This window comes from Lynx rufus, unplaced genomic scaffold (genome assembly GCF_022079265.1).
Source record: "Lynx rufus isolate CCGP_SWC_20201006 ecotype Redwood Valley unplaced genomic scaffold, mLynRuf1.p SCAF_14, whole genome shotgun sequence".
Lineage (NCBI taxonomy): Eukaryota > Metazoa > Chordata > Mammalia > Carnivora > Felidae > Lynx > Lynx rufus.
Window position 1 is genome coordinate 37,145,984 of NW_025814828.1, and position 16,574 is coordinate 37,162,557.

General features: G+C 38.6%; 1 long non-coding RNA gene across 1 annotated transcript in view; it reads left to right on the forward strand.

Moving 5' to 3' along the window:
* The window catches only part of LOC124509689 (uncharacterized), a 147,385-nt gene that overhangs the window by 117,064 nt on the left and 13,747 nt on the right, over nt 1–16,574 (forward strand). Inside the window, exon 3 of the long non-coding RNA XR_006961484.1 lies at nt 3,780–3,851. This is a non-coding gene — a long non-coding RNA (uncharacterized LOC124509689). The remainder of the gene's footprint in view (nt 1–3,779; nt 3,852–16,574) is intronic.

Consider the following 16,574-nt stretch of genomic DNA (forward strand, 5'->3'; position numbering starts at 1 on the left):
AAAATAGTACTGAAGAAGAACAAAGTTGGAAGACTCACACTACTTGATTTCAAGACCTATTATAAAACTATAGTTTTCAAGATAGGGTGGTATTGGCCAAAAGATAGACACATACATGAATGGAACAGAATAGAGAGCACAGAACTGGTTTTACGCAAAAATGGTCAACTGATCTTTGACAAAGGAATGAAGGCAATTCAATACAGAGAATAATCTTTTCAACAAATAGTGCTAGAACAATTGGACATCCACAGGCAAAAAATGAACTTCCACTCAAACCTTACACTTTTCACAAAAATTTACTCAAAACGAATTGGACTATAGACTTAAATTTATAATGAAAATCTATAAAACATCTTAGAAGAAAATATAGGAGAGAACCCAGGTGACTGTGGTTTTGGTAATGCCAAAACATGAAATTGGTCAATTTGACTTCATTAAAATAAAAAATCTTCCTCACTCCAAAAGATACTGTTAAGAGGATAAAAAGAGAAGCCACAGATTGGGAGAAAATATTTGCAAAATTCATATCTGATAAAGGACTTCTATCCAAAATATACAGAGAACTCTTTAAAAAAATTTTTTTAATGTTTATTTATTTTTGAAGGAGAGAGAGACAGAGTGTGAGTGGGGAGGGGACAGAAAGAGAGGGAGACACAGAATCTGAAGCAGGCTCCAGGCTCTGAGCTGTCAGCAAAGAGCCTGACGCGGGGTGTGGGGCTTGAACCCACAAACCGTGAGGTCATGACCTGAGCTGAAGTTGGACGCTCAACCGACTGAGCCACCCAGGTGCCCCTATAGAGAACTCTTAAAACTTAATAAGAAAGCAAACAACCTAATTTTTAAAAAATGAGTGAAAGATTTAAACAGAGATCTTACCAAAGAAGATATACAGCTGAAAAAAGGAGATGAAAAGAGACCTGCTATCATTTGTCATTAGGGCAATACAAATGAAAACAATATGATACTACTACAGAACTATTAGAAAGGTTCAATCCAAACTCTGACAAAACTGGTGGCTAGGATATAGAACAACAGGAACTCTCATTCATTGCATGTGGGAATACAAAAAGGTCCAGCCATTTTTTTTTTTTTTAAAGTAAGCTCTAGGCCCAACATGGGGCTTGAACTCATAATCCTGAGAGCAATAGTCACATGCTGTACTGACTGAGCCAGTCAGGTGTCCCGGTACAGCCATTTTTGAGGACAGTTTGACAGTGTCTCACAAAGCTAAACAAGAGTCTTAACATATAATCCAGCAATCATGCTCTTCGGTATTTACCCAAATGATTTGAAAATTATGCCCACATAAAAGCCTGTATGTGAATGTTTATAGCTGCTTTATTTATGCATAATTATCAAAAACTAGAAGAAAACAAGATGACCTTTAATAGGTAAAGGAATAAACTGGGGTACATCACATAATGTAATATTTGGCAATAAAAAGGAATGAGCTGTCAAACCATGCAAAGACATAGATGGACCTTAAATGCACTTCGCTTAGTTAAAGAAGCCATTTTACAAGGTTACATTCTGTATGATTCCATTTATATGACATTCTGGAAAAGGCAAAACTCTAGAGACAGTAAATAGGTTAGCAGTTGCCAAAGGTTTGGTGCGAGTACAATGGTGGGGTTGGGGGAAGCTTGAATAGGAGAAGCACAGGGGAATTTTTAGAGCAGTGAAACTATTCTGTATGAGACTATAATGGCAGATAAATGAGATTATGCATTCATCAAAACCCATAGAACCACAACCCAAAGAGTGAACCTTGATGTATGCAAATATTAAAAAGTCATTTAGCAGGTCAGCGAATCCCAGGATGGAATGCAGAATATGACAAAAGAATCTAACTGTATTACAAATGTATTAAACAGCATAACCAAAGAGGGTGGGGAGAAATGTACTAAGCTAATGAATAGAGTCTATAAGACTAAAAGATAAAAGGAACTGTATATAAGCACTATAGTTGATAAAATTGTTTCCCATTAGGATATTCGTTAACAATTCTGAAACTACTATACATTTATACTCGGATTAAGCAATTAAGCAAATGGACGGTAGATGGCTGAAGCCAGGTTTCTCGCTGTTGAAGTGAAAAAGTAATAGGGAAGCAAGGAAAAGTAACTTGAATAATCCACGTGGTAATGGATTGGATTTGGAAACATCAGTATGAACTCATGTTTAGCTTAATATAGATACAGATGGTGACACATAAAAATATTTATAGATACGTGCACACACAAGTTAGTATACACACATATATTTCCTTGCACTGTCTGTTGATAAGGCCTAGAAGCAACAATTCCCCAGTGGCAGTCATCACACCCAGAACCCAGGTCTTGGTTTGTAGCACCATTCTCCAATAAAAGGAACCAGAGCTCCTTGAGAAATGGCTGGTTCTAGGACTGGAGTAGGAAATATGCAGATGATCCTAGAGCATCTTTTACTGCGAGGAAATAAGGAAGTGTTCAAGAAGATCCACAATGATGGTGATATGTCAAAGACACACAGGAACCAAGTGAAAGAGCTCTGTGATGGCTAAAACTGTGATGATTTGAGGAACAAAATAAAATAGTATTGGATTATAAGCTAGAGTATAAAATAAATATCCATGAGTCCATACTGACATGAGTCAACAATTCAGTACATAAAGGGGGGAAATAGACAAATATCCCATGCAGAATCTATTTCAAATAATTCATGTAGATATTCTGCCCTCTTATAGGCATAATCCTCCAGTCTCTAAGTGTGGGCTGCGCGTAGTGACTGCCTTCCAAAGAGTTCACTGATAGAAGAGGGGAGAGAGGAAATAGGGTAGAGAAACCTGATAAACACTAGCTCAGCGAGGTGGTCAAGGTCAACATCAACAGTGGTAAGTCATGTTGATAGTTGCTATGACACCCCGAATATGATATGATGACATTGGTGCTTTATCTCTGTGGTCTTCTTCCCCCAAATTTATAATCCCTGTCTACTAATGAGAAAAACATCAGAGAAATCCCAATTGAGGAACTTTCTACAAAATATCTGAGCAGTACTCTTCAAAACTGTCAAGGTCCTCAAAACTAAAGTCTGAGAAATTGTTGCAGCCAAGAGGAACCTAAGGAGACATGATGATTAAATAGAATGTGGTGTCCCAAATGGGATCTCAGAACAGAAAAGGGACATTAGGTAGAAACTAAGGAAATCTGCCAAAAGTATGGACTTTTATAAATAATAATCTATCAATATTGGTTCATTAAATATGTAACACATTAATAATAGGGAAAACTGGGTGTGGGGTATATGGGAACCTTCTGTATTATTTCGGCAATTTTTCTCTAAGTTCAATACTATTCTAAAATGTTTAAAAGTTTACTTAAAATTACAATGTTGATATAGAACTTTCAATTTTTTTAGGTGAGACCTTTATTTTTGAGCACAAAGCAGTGTGCTCAAGAATCTATTGCTGAGGCAGAGAATTGGAAATTCAATACACTGGTATTATTCACTAAAGCCCAGATTTTATCAGCAAAGTCTTCTCATTTTGTTCCTCTGCCTTTATTAGCATTTGCAACACTCTCAATTTAGCATCGTTTGCAATGTCATTACCATACTGGTTATTTCCTCTTCCAGATCATTAAGTTAAAATAGACCAACTCTGATACCACACCCTGTGGCAGTTCTGAGACCTTGTCCTCAAATGGCTGCAAAGCTATGAAGTTAGAAACCAGCTAAATAATAATTATCTGCAAATGGCAATTTCCTAACTTAATTGGTTGAATTTCATTCTGCAGGTGGTGATATTAAAGCAAACACTTTCCTGCTGTCCAAACAGACACGCCGTGGTTCTGAATTCTGATGGAAAGGTAACCAAGTGAGCTTGTTGTGGCGTTATTATTTGTCACTCTCCAGGGCTAATTGTTTATATCTCAGAAAGCTGGCTGTTACCAGATCATATTTCATTGACCCTCCTTCATCAGTTTGTACTATTTTCCTGTGTGTGGACTGTCTTTGTTTAAGGTTTCCCCATAGTAGAAACTAAACCATGTGTCTATTACCCACTACTTTCTTCCTGTGGAGTCACTAGCCGTATGGGCAGATGTACCTCTCAATTCATTTTGCACAAGTGAACATATTCTTGTCACCAGGACCCAGATCAGGAAATGGAAATTATCAGCACCCCAGAAACCCTCTTGTGCCACCATCCAGGCTTCACCCTCCACCACCACTTCCCAACCTCAAAGAGTAATCGCTACCCCAATTTTAAAACCATAGATTCATTTTGACTGTTTTTTTGCATGTTTTAAATGTGTAAATTGAGTCATAAGTTATGCGCTCTTTTGGGCCTGACTTCTTTTGCTCAGCATTTTGTCTGTAATAGTCATCCATTTGTTACGGGTAATTGTAGATAATTCCTTCTCATTGCTCTATCACATTCCATTGAGTAAATATACTTCGGTTTGTTCAACTGCCGATGTGCATTTGGGTAGTTTCTAGTTTTTGGCTTTTAAGAGCAGTACTGCTATTTAACTTTCTAGTTAGTATGCATCTTTGGGTGACTATGTGAATGCATTTTTCCTGGGTGATGCTTAGCTTTAGTAGATACATGAGACGATGAAGTGTAAAGTACTTGGAGCTTAAATTCAGATCAACCTGGTTTTACATTTCAGCTTTATGACTTCCTAAGAACTTGGACAATTTACTTAACCTCTCTTGCTCCCTTTTTTAAAGTCTTTCAGGGGGTGGGGATTCAAATGGTCCCTGCCTCCTAGGGCTGCTGTTCAGATTAAAAGAAATAATATCTGAACAAAATGTAATGCAGTGTCTGGCATAGAAAAAGTACTCAATAAATGTCAGCCATTGTTATTTATAAATATCATTTATTGAAAAGTCGCTCAACATTACTTAAGCTTCACACAGAGGTGAAATAAACAGCTTATTTATAGATTTTTTTTAATTGTAGGATCCTGAAAAAGTGTGTGCAGACTGCATAAATACTATTTAGACTTCTCCACTCAGCTACACCCCAACTATTGTTCCTCATTCTCTCAAATTCTGAGCACACAGGGACATGCCTGCAGCTAAGCCTTCTCCATCCCACAGGCTCCCATGAAAGCTGAACATAAAATAAGGGAAATAAGTCTTCATTTCTGTCACAGTTTCCTTGCGGAAAGAATCGAAAGGATATTTGATACCTGGGACTCACTGCCAAATTTGTATCCATTTGGAACTTTTCATCTCTTCTAGATTATTCAGACCAGATCTTTAGTATTAAAAATATATTTCACAGTACAAATACTACGTTGAAATAGAATGCCACACACAAGAGATAGTCTTGTCTTCTTTGTGGAAAAAGGAACTTTTTCCCTTTCAATAAAAATAATTCATGCTGTCTATAAAAATATAGAAAGCCTACAGAGGAGCATTGAGACAAAAGTGAATAATATTTGTAATCTTATTGCCCAGAGATTTCTGGGTATTCTTTGAGAATTCCCCATTACAAAAATGTGGGAAAAAAATTTAAAACACAGAAAAGCAAAATGAAACAGCAAATAAGAAATCACTTGTTCTCTCCCTCTCTAACTTTTTTTTTCCTTCCCCTCCCCCACGGTCTTCTGTTAAGTTTCTCAGGATCCATAAGAGACTCTTAAAAACTGAGAATAAACTGAGGGTTGATAGGGGATGGGAGGGAGGGGAAAGTGGCTGATGGGCATTGAGGAGGGTACCTGTTGGGATGAGCACTTGGTGTTGTATGGAAACCAATTTGACAATAAATTTCATATTAAAAAAATAAATAAACATTAAAAAAAAAAGAAATCACTTGTGATGTCACTGTTCTGAGATATCTCTGTGGCTATCAGAGGTTGCTGTTTTTATTTTGTTGCTTTCTTTCCCTTCTCCCCCCCTCAAAATAATAATATCATACTATAATACTCTTTTGTAGCTTTTTTTTTTTTTTTACCTCTTTTGGACGTATCAAGTATTGCTTGATGTGTACAAAGTATGAAAAGACTTGGAGTGCCTGGGTGGCTCAGTCCGTTCAGTGTCCTACTTCGGCTCAGGTCATGATCTCATGGTTTCTGAGTTCAAGCCCTACATCAGGCTGTGTGCTGACAGCTCAGAGCCTGGAACCTGCTTCAGATTCTCTATCTCTTTCTCTCTCTGCCTCTCCCCCACTCATGCTCTGTCTCTCAAAAATAAACAAACATTAAAAAAATTTTTTTAATATCAAAAGCCTGATTTTTATTTTTGCTTTCATCTAAAGCCTGAGTTTTATTTTTATTCTTTTTTAAAGCCTGATTTTTAATGACTGCATAACATTCCATCTTATGACTTATTTGCTTAACAATCTCCTGGCTTTGAGTATTTAGTTCACATTTTTTTCATTATTATCAAGAAGCTTAAGAAGAGGTTCATTGTATATATATATGTATATACATATATGATATATATACATATATATATATATATCTTTTTGCATCTCTGATTGTTTCCTTACAATGATTTTCTAGAAACAGAGTTACTGATTCAAAACCTATGCACTTTAGACAGTGTTGGATAACGTTTGTCAAATTGCCTTTCTAGAAGTTTTACCATTTTAATAGCTACCATCAGTTTACAGGAGGACTATTTCATCATGCTTTTGGCAGTATTGAGCATTATGATTTTAACTCTTACAAATGTACTAGGAAAAAAAATGAAATATTTCAGTGTTTTTATTTTTCTTTGATTAACAGTGAGGTTGGGTATTTTTTCAGCTATTTTCCATTTTAATTTCTTCTGTGATTTAGTTTTTTAATATTCTTTGACCATTTTTCATAGTGTATTTATGTTTTTCTCATTGAGATGCTAGCTTTTTATATGTTAAGTGATTTTTATGTACTTTTTATATTTTTTAATATGTTAAGTGGTTAATCTTTGTTTTTTTAGTTTATTATTAATACATTTCCTAGTTCATCATATGACATTCATAGTGTCCTTGTACATAGAGAAATACAAAAATTTTAAGCCAAGAACCAAGTCTTTTTTTAATGTAATCATGTGATTAGTTGTTCACAGTATGATGTCTTACATTTTATTTAGATGTAGAAATCCCTTGTCAGTCAAAAATTAATAAAATTATAATTTATAGTTAGTTTCTGCCTTTAAAAAATAATTTTGTTCTTAACATTTGACTCCTTGGTTCATCTGGAATTTTCTTGACATATTGAGATTATATCATGAAATAGGGTTCTAACTTGATTTTCTCCAACTAGTTCATTTTCTAAACCCCTTCTGTTAAATAACATCTAATTCTTTTTCTTTGTGATTCCTTCTTTACCACGTTTGAAATTAAAATATATACTAAGGTATGTTTCATGGTTATCTATTTGTTCCCACTGATCTTTTATTTATGTGATAAATCTCTATTATGCATCTATACCTACTGTGTCCTAGACCCTGCTGCAGGCACTGGGACATATAAACTCTATAAGTTCAAGTCTTCTTATCACTTCCTATTTTTTTTTTCCCACTTGCTTCTTAACATCCAGTTAATTTGAAAGCCTTTGAACCGTAGGAAACAAATCTTCTTTTTCCACTCATTCTTCCATGACACTTTTGCCAGGGCCAGATGGATTATAGGGTCTTGATTGATTGGGAAAATCAATCAAAAAATGTTTTACTCCTTCCCTTTCACCTCGATTTAGCTAAAGCAGAAAGTTTCTTTTTCAAGATGCAGCTATGGTTAGTGAGAACATTAAACCTATAGTCAGAAACCCTGGGCTGGTGATGTGATTATATACCAACTTCATGGCTTTAGAAAAATGTCTTTGCTTCTTGGGCCTCCGGCCTTCTCATCTTTAAAATGGAATTAATTGGGGCATCTGGGTGGCTCAGTTGGTTAAGCGTCCGACTTTGGCTCAGGTCATGATCTCAGGGTTTGTGGGTTTGAGACCAGGTAGGGCTCTGTGCGGACTGCTCAGAGCCTGGGAGCCTGCTTCACATTCTGTGGCTCCCTCGCTCTCTCCCCTCCCCCACTTGTGCACGTGCCCTCTCTCGCGCGCAGCGCGCTCGCTCACTCTCTCTCAAAATAAATACGCATTAAAAAAAATAAAATGGAATTAATTGTACTTGTCTTACAGGAATCTTTGAGGATGAAATGAGAATAGGTATTAAAACTCTTTGAAAATTGTAAAATGTCTTGAAAATATGTATTATTATTGTTATTTTTAGTCAAACTAACGTAAAATCGCCTGAAAGCAGGGCTCACATCGTGCCGCCTCTCTGATCCCTTGTCTATTAACACTGTTTATTTAGTACCTATACTCATAGGGAACCTTCTGTAAACACATCAATATTTCCCTGCTCAGGTAGATGCTGTTCTGATATGACCTCATGGAAACATCCTTTGCTTAGAAGATCTAAGTAAATAACTCATTATTTGCTATGGATTTCAGTTGCTTTTAGTAGCTTAGACAAGCATCCTGCTATCCCCAAGTTTGGGGACCATCTTAAATATTGTTTAAAAGAATAGACAGGATCTATAAGATAATACATTAAGCCATTGACATTTGACAAGGATACCTCCCTAAACCCTCACAAATCTCCAAATTTGCACATACTCTGATAGCGTATGCTTTCCATCACTGAATGCACTAAATGTGACTAAAATACTTATGGTCGTATTTTTGGTGATTGTATATGTCTATTGGCCCCTTGGTCTTGAGTCAAAGTGGTTGGATTTTGTTTTCCCTTAGAAGGTGGTCTTTCCTGTTAGCTCCTTGACCTGCCCTTAAACAGATCCCTGATTTGCTCGAATGCTGAATCCAGGATGACCAGAGCTTATGCCCAAATTGACATCCCTGCTCAAACTTGAATCATTTCTACCAGGAGGACAATTCAAAGACTTTGCAAAGTGGGTGAGGCCAAACGAATAGTGAGGAGGTTGAGGAGACTTGAAAACTCCAGCTGAAAAAAATGGGGAGATGGAGTTCATCGGGCCTGTCAGGGTTTCAATCTCATTTTACAGACGTGAAAAAATAAGACTCGGGGATTTTGAATACCTTGCCCAAGGTCAAAGAGCTTAAAGGGTCAGAATTCCAAGCCCTGTTAGAATCTGTATGTCACATTCCCAACTACTTTGTTCTATGGTAATGTCAAAGACTCTTCTGGGTCTCAGATTTCTCCTGCTTAGGTGCTCAATAAATGTCCAGATAAATCAGGAATTGTGGGGAAAAATTTGTGCTTGTTATGTAATTGGAAGGTAAATTTTATTCTGCTTCAAATATCTCTGTGAACAATGGGGAGGCTTAAGCAGCTGGTAAGCAATTAGGGTTCTGGACAGCTGAGTTCCACGCTGAGCAAGACAGGCTGGCAAGTGGCTGTGAGGGCGGGGCCTGGCCGCTCGGTGCCAGCGCTATCTGGCAACTTGGTGACCCCAGGATTCTGATCCCTGCAGCCCCACCGCACCTTCACTACTATGTTTGATTAATTCCTGCATCTGTCAGCGGACATGCAGGCAATTGCAATCCTCATGCTGATAGCATTTTCTCTTTAGAGAATTCTGGAATGAGGAGGGCCGGCTTGGAGCCCCGTCTAAGATTTAATTTTGTTAAGAACCAGTGAGTTCTTTTCTGTGCCTCTTCTTATTACCTGCTTGGTCTGTTAAAGATACAAAACATGCCTCCCGATCAAAAAGCCACTTCCCTACACCTGCCTCATTGTCAGGGAGGCCTCATCTCACTCATCTTATTCCTTTAATTAGAGTAAAGGATGTAGGTCCATCTTCCTGTCCATCCAGCCCTCCTCTGGGAGAAACAAACAAACAAACAAACAAAAAACAAAACCCTCTCAAGACTTCCCTTCATTCAAATTTGGAGCCACAGACCTCTTCCAAACATGGAAGGGATTATCTATCTCCCATTGGGATTCATAGTTTTTATTACTGTACATTAAATACACATTGTGGCCAAATGCTAAAAGGCCAGTGTTAAAAATCATATTTGGTCAAAGCTAAAGCCAAACGTGAAAGCCACTATCATAAAATGAACCTCCAAGTCATAAGGAGAAATCTGAAAATGTGCCGAAATATTTATTATTAAAAATCTAATATTCAACTTTTACAAGACTGACATTATAGATTAGAGATGGCATTTTCTCAGGTGCTCTGAGCCGCTTGATTGATTGTGTGATCACTATAATGTATATTTGTGATACCGAAAGGATGCTCACTGTCAAATGAGGCTGGGGGATTAGCAAGATATTTTGAGGCTTGTTCTATTAATATAGGATTCTGCTGGGGTAAGGCTGCCATCAGATGATTAAGCCTTCTTTCCTTTCCACTAGCAACCAACTAAGGCTAAGGAGGTTTCTTTCTCATCTGTTGGACTTGAACTTTGGTCATGGTGAGGCATTAATTGAAGCAATCCCCCTAAACGAAGCTCTGTGAGTTTCTTGAGAAAGATGCTTTCTTAAATGTTCAGACACACGGGGCACCTGGGTGGTTAAGTCGGTTGAGCTTCCAACTTCAGCTCAGGTCATGATCTCATCATGATTCGTGGGCTTGAGCCCCGCGTTGGGCTCTCTGCTGTCAGCGCAGGGCCCACTTTGGATCCTCTGTCCCCTTCTCTCTTTGCCCCTCCCACACTCAGTGCTCGCTCACTCACACGCTCTCTCTCTCTCTCAAAAATAAATAAATATTTATTTAAAAAAATGTTCAGAAACAGTCTTCTATGTTATTTGGTTTAATGGTATAAATTGTAGCACTGAAAACAATCTCTTAAAAAACAGGCTTCTGATATAGTTTAATCTCTGTCTTTTGGACTTGTATTATTTCTGAATTTAAGTGTTTATAAAACATTTGTCGGTTCAGAAAGGAATTAATGTTCTTCTTAAACTTACCAACGAATACTCTGTGAATGTGGTGTAAACTGTCAATCTAAATCTCTACTTAACTATTTGAAAGTTCATAATAATTGTTTTGGAATATAAAATTAATAGCTTTCACATCATCATTAACTGCAGTAGTGTTTAACTTTTGCGAGGATCAATATGTGTTTATACTTCAACAGATTGAAAAAATTTCAATATATGAAGCACACGTGATTTTTTTACTCCACATTATATGTAGAATGTCTACCTCCAAATTGCATCTAGAATTTGAATGCTAACATTCTGATAATACAGTAAATAAGATTTCTGTATCTTATTCATTTCATAAGTATTATCTTGACTAAATAAGAGGATGATCTACATTAGCACATGATCTTTGTGCACAAATATAAAGATAGCAGAAATGATATAGGTGAGGCATGTAGGTGGCTCAGTTGGTTAAGTGTCCAACTCTTGGTTTTGGCTCAGGTCATAATCCCATGGTTCATGAGATCAAGCCCTGCATAGGGCTCTGCACTGACAGCACAGAGCCTGCTTAGGATTCTCTCTCTCCCCCCTCTTTGCCCCTCCCCTGCTCATGCTCTCTCTCTCTCTCTCAAAATAAATAAATAAATAAATTTTAAAAAGAAATTAAAAAAAAAGAAATTATATAGGTGTTTAGGCTTTTTGGCCTTCCAAGGGCCAAGACAGACACAGATTTTGTCATTATACTGGGTCCAAAGCCTACTGTTGGGTCCATCCTTAGCTTCCAGCTTAGATGGTTCTAGGACCAAGTTCAAACCAGCCTTCCTTTGAAAGGTCATCCCTTCACCTGACTCTAGTGCTCTCCCTCACTATGGTTCTACTGCTTCCCTTCTTCCATGGCCACACTTCTCAACAAAGGTCTTTCCCTCTTCCTTCTATTTCCGTGTTCCTCCCTCTCCCGTTCATTCATCAAAGATTCTCCAAGCTTCTACAGTATGCAGGAAGCATGCTAGGTCCTGGAGACACAGCTGAGAAGCAAGCATTCCCTTCTCTAGAGCAGCTGCTACTCTAGAGGTGGAAAGATGGGCAAATATGGGATTCCTGTCTACAGTGTGTGATTAAATATTGTGTGGCAGGAGAGCACAGGGCGCTGAGGGAATGCATAGGAATGTGGCACCTAGCCCAGCCTAGAAGGGCAGAGGAGACTTCCTGGGGATGCCCAATGAACTCATCCCTAGAAATCTACTGAAAAAGACCTGGGGGAAAACCAAATCAAACCAAGCCAAAGCAAAAGCAAGCATCAGTTTGGTTCTTGTCTCCCGTGCTCACCCCAGTTGGTATTTTGAAAGACCATTACATGACCTTCTTGTAAAATCCAATGGTCCTTTTTTGTTTTTTTTTTTTCTTCTCATGGCATCTGAAACTTTTGACCATGCCTATTTTCCCTTCACTTTCCTGACATGCTAATTGTCCTGGCTATCGTGGTCTCAATCTGCCACCGCTTTTCCCTATCTTTGCTGATATCTCTTTTTGTGCTTTCTTTTTCATCCCCTCTTTCTCTTCCCTCCATCTATTTATGCAACTCACCCAAGGCTGAGCCCAGGATCCTTGGAATGTTCTTCTCCCTCTGGGAGAGTTCATTAATCCTCAGGGTCTCTACACCTCTAGTCTAACTATTCTTTCATTAGAATCTCCTGCACCATACTTCAGACTACATGCAAACTCATCCCATTCTATGTCTTCATATCTACTTACCTACCATAGTCCTCCTCCTACAGCAAAACCCACCGTCAGGGAGAGAATAGACACCAGCCACAAACACCTCAGTTAGAATTTCTTTTCTCCTTCGAGCGATGGCACCAATGGTCACATTTTAAGCCTCATCTCAAACTGTAGAATACAGATTTTGGCCCCTCGGAATTTTATACCCCACTCCCCACTACCCTGAAGGAGATCAGAATATGCCACCTCAAAATATGCCACTTTGGCATAAGGATTATTTTGAGCTGAAGGCAAATGAGAAACCGCGGATGTGGGAAAAGTTCTCTACCCTCCCCTTTCTGCCTAAAGACAAGGTATAAATTTCCCTTTGCGAAGATGTTCCCCCACCCTGCTCCCATACCAGCAAGAGGAAAATCACCAGAGGCACTCTTATCACCCCAGAGATGGCATGAGATTGAATCTGAGTAACAAATGTCACTGAAATAACCTTTATCTTCTATTAGTTTTCCCTTTATATTTATCACCCACAATTTACCACCTCTAGAGGCCCAAACTGTTTTTCTTTGCCTTGTCATTTCTCAAAAATTTCTCAACTGTTTGTTAAAGCGGTATATAATCTCTCAGGCCTCCTCACTTCCTTCAATTTCACTTCCTTTTCTGTGAGACCCCCATGTGTGTGTAAATATTTTAATATTAATATCAAATAAATTTGTATGCCCCTTTTCTTGTTAATAGGTTTGTTGTAAGTTTAATTTGCCCCAGAAACGAATCTAAGAGGGTAGAGGGAAATGTTTCTTTTTCCCCCTCCAAGATATATAGAGTAATTAAAAAAAAATTGTTCTTGGCAGTGGCTGCATGTAATTCCTGACCCTTAAAATCATCACTGAGGATACATATGAAAAGGACTTCATGATACATTATTATTAATAAAAAATGAAAGCGTGCCTCGGTGGCTTAGTCAGTTAAGCATTCGACTTCGGCTCAGGTCATGATCTCCTGGTTCGTGGGTTTGAGCCCCGCATTGAGCTTTGTGCTGTCAGCACAGAGCCTGCTTTGGATCCTCTGTCTCCCTTTCTCTCTGCCCCCTCCCCTGCTTGCATGTGCATATGCACGCTTTCCCTCTCTCTCAAAAATAAATGAACGTTAAAAATTTTTTTTAAGTGAAGAGGGTTACAAAAGAATATATGAAGTGTTTTCCCATTTCTTGGGAAATATATATAGTGTATATTGTGTGGGTGTTATATGTATGTGTATTAATTATTTATTGCTGCTTTAAAAATTACTTCAAAACTTAGTGGCTTAAAACAACAAACGTTTATTATCTCATAGTGTCTGTGTGTCTAGAAGTTGGGAATGGCTTGTCTGGGTGGTTTCAGTTCAGGGTAGCTCATGTCTTTGGACTCAGAATGTTGGCTGGAGCTACAGTCTCTGAAGACTTGACAGGGGCTGGAGGATCCCTTCCAAGATGGCTCACTCATGTGGCTGTTGGCAGGAGGCATCAGTTCTTCACCATATGTGCCACTCCATTGTGCTGCTTGAATGTCCCCATATGGCAACTGGCTCCCCCAGAGAGAGTGTTGAGACAAAGAGAAAGGAAGGGAGAGAAGGAGGAAGGGAGAGAGGGGGCTAAAGAGTGAGAGAGAGGGAGAGAGATGGAGAGACACTGAGATAGTTTTAGAAATCACATACCACCATGTCTTCCACATTTTAATAGCTACAAGTGAGTCTTTAAGTCTGACCCATTTGCAATGGGAATAGAATTAGGCTCCACCTTTTGAGGGAAAGAGTGTCAAAGACTTTCTTGGAAAAAATTTAAAACTACCACAATTTGTGGGAAAATGTCTGTAAGAATAAATGCAACATTTTTAACAATGATTATCTCTGGGTGTTATTTTTAAGTTTCCTATATGAACATGAATGTATTAAAATAATACACATTTTTAGGTAGACTACAAAAAATGTGATAAATGCTGATGTTGTAGAATGCTGAACACATTTCTTGAGACATTCTCAATAAATCCACTTGAAATTATTTGGCCAGAAGTGGTGCCATGACTCACAACTTCCAAAGTACATATCATATTATCCTCAGTTTATAAAACTGAGGCATAGAGAGGTGAATTGAGGTTGACTAACCGCTCAAGGTCACAGAGTAAATAAGTGGTATATATGGGATTGGAATCTGGGCAGCCTGGTTCTACAGCCCCAGCCCTTAAACTAAATGAGACTTCCACAGTACATACTGGACTGAATGTAACCACGCTGGAGATCATACAAACAGTAGCTCAGAGAAATGAAGGAGTCAGAGTTCATCTAGTCAGGGAAAGCTTCATAGAAGAAGCAAACAGTGAACTGTGTCTCGAACAAAAAGTGGGATTTTAGGGAATCTAGGGATGACATTCCAAATGAGGGGAGCAGATGGGCCAAGGTCCAGAAAAATTTGGAGCTTGGCCTTTCCAAGGATGTCCCACCGAGAAGAGTGCTTCTGGTAAAGTGGAGGGGTTTCTGGTGAGTTGTGTGAGTTAACACAAAATGGAGTTAGGTAGGGGTAGAGGTGGGAGGCTAGATTCAGAGGAACCTTGGCTGCAGGTATGAGGGCCTACCCTTTAAAAAAAAATAATAATGTTTATTCTTGAGAGAGAGAGCATGAGCAGGGGAGGAGCAGAGAGAGAGAGAGGGAGACACAGAATCTGAAGCTGACTCCAGACTCCAAGCTGTCAGCACAGAGCCCAACATGGGGCGCGAACTCACAAACCATGAGATCATGACCTGAGCCAAAGTCGGACGCTTAACCGACTGAGCCACCCAGGCGCCCCTGAAGGCCTACCCTTAATTTATGTTGACACACAGACTTGGAGATTTTGGCCCTTGGCCACCAGGAAGGAACTTAGAAATTTTCTGGTCCATGCCTTTTACTTTAAATATAGGAACCTAAGGTGTGTAGAAGAAAATGATTCAGTCCCTTCCCAAATTTATTTTACTTACTTATTTTGTTAGGAGTTGTTGGACTGCTAAGACAGCCATGTTTTCCTTTAAAATTCTTAATTACCATGTTTTTATCATTAACTTTTTTCTCTAATAAAAATTATAAAGAATCCCTTTTGTTTTTTCTTCATGTTTGTTTATTTTGGGGGGAGGGGCAGAGAGAGAGAGGAGGACTGAGGATCTAAAGTGGGCTCTGCGCTGACAGCAGTGAGTCCAATGCGGGGCTTGAACTCGTGAACCATTGGATCATGACCTGAGTAGAAGTTGGACGCTCAACCGACTGAGCCACTCGGGTGCCCCTAAAGAGTCCCTTCTCTAAAATGGGCCACTGCAAGCTATAGCTTATTCTGTACTAATTGAATTTATATGAAGTCTGTGTTCTGGACTAGGACACTGCCATCAAAGAAGACCCATTGCCAAAATCGCCCAGGGCATTGCCTGTTGATATGGGAGATTTACTTATTTGTTTATTTATTTGTTTGTTTAATGCATGTTCTGGATGCAGAGCCTTTTTCAAACCTGATATACAAAGCTCTCCCCAAAGGATTTAGCAATTTATGGCCCATGGAAACTGGGAAATCACTGACGTTAGATCTACTTAGCAGACATTTGTAATTTATTAACTCTCAGAAATAATTTCCAGGGTGGAAAATGTTAGAATATTCAAATAACGAAAATACCCTATTCGCTTTCTGTTCTGTTTATCAAAGTTTATGTTGAAATGAAGCACCAAAAGAGCTGACATCAATTCTCTGTGATACTTAGTACCCATTTCACACCACAGGCTCTTAGATGATGTCATGTTAATTACCTAGAAAGGCTGGATGAAAAAAAATTTTTTTTCCTTTGATGACTAATGATAACTGGTGGGTTCTGCCCTGCTCCCCATGTTTTTCCAGCAAGGAGTTTTTGCTATAAATTAGGTATGGGTTCCAACTCCTGGATTATTTCGAGTCCCCTCATTCAGACTGAAGATCAAAGTAATTCACAGTATGCACACACGGCCCCGGGAACTAAATAGGACATCTTTACCTAGCTGGGTAATT